Consider the following 437-nt stretch of genomic DNA (forward strand, 5'->3'; position numbering starts at 1 on the left):
GGGCTCGAAGGTGTCCATCAGGAAGCGGCGGATAAGGGCTGTCTTGCCCACACCGGCAGCACCCAGGAAGACCAACCGCACATGGTTCTTCTCCTTCACCACCGGGGACATGGCTGGGCTCAGGGGGATAGGGTACTCCACACCTGCTGCTCACCCCAAGAGTGTCCCCTGGGTGGCCGCAGCCCTGGCTTCTGTCTCTCCTGTCCTCCCCAGGGAAGTTTGGTGCCACCTCCCCGCAAACTTCTCCCAGCTGTTCTGCCGCAGACGCTACAGTTCCCAAGTCCTGCTCATCTTTTATCCTGGTTCCTCTTTGCCATGTGGCACCAGGCTGTCCAATCTCTGTGCACTGAGGGTGCTGAGGGAGGGAGGGCAGGGAGGGAGGGAGCAGGGGGCTCCGGGCCAATCCGAAGAGATCAGTCCTGGAAAGCCACTCCAGC

The 437-nt window shown here is 61.8% G+C and overlaps 1 pseudogene; it reads right to left on the bottom strand.

Annotated features, from left to right (window-relative positions):
- The window catches only part of LOC104493763, a 952-nt pseudogene extending 841 nt beyond the window's left edge, over positions 1-111 (bottom strand).
- Between the last annotated feature and the right edge of the window lie 326 nt (positions 112-437).

This window comes from Buceros rhinoceros, unplaced genomic scaffold (genome assembly GCF_000710305.1).
Source record: "Buceros rhinoceros silvestris isolate BGI_N320 unplaced genomic scaffold, ASM71030v1 scaffold28605, whole genome shotgun sequence".
NCBI classification, from domain to species: domain Eukaryota; kingdom Metazoa; phylum Chordata; class Aves; order Bucerotiformes; family Bucerotidae; genus Buceros; species Buceros rhinoceros.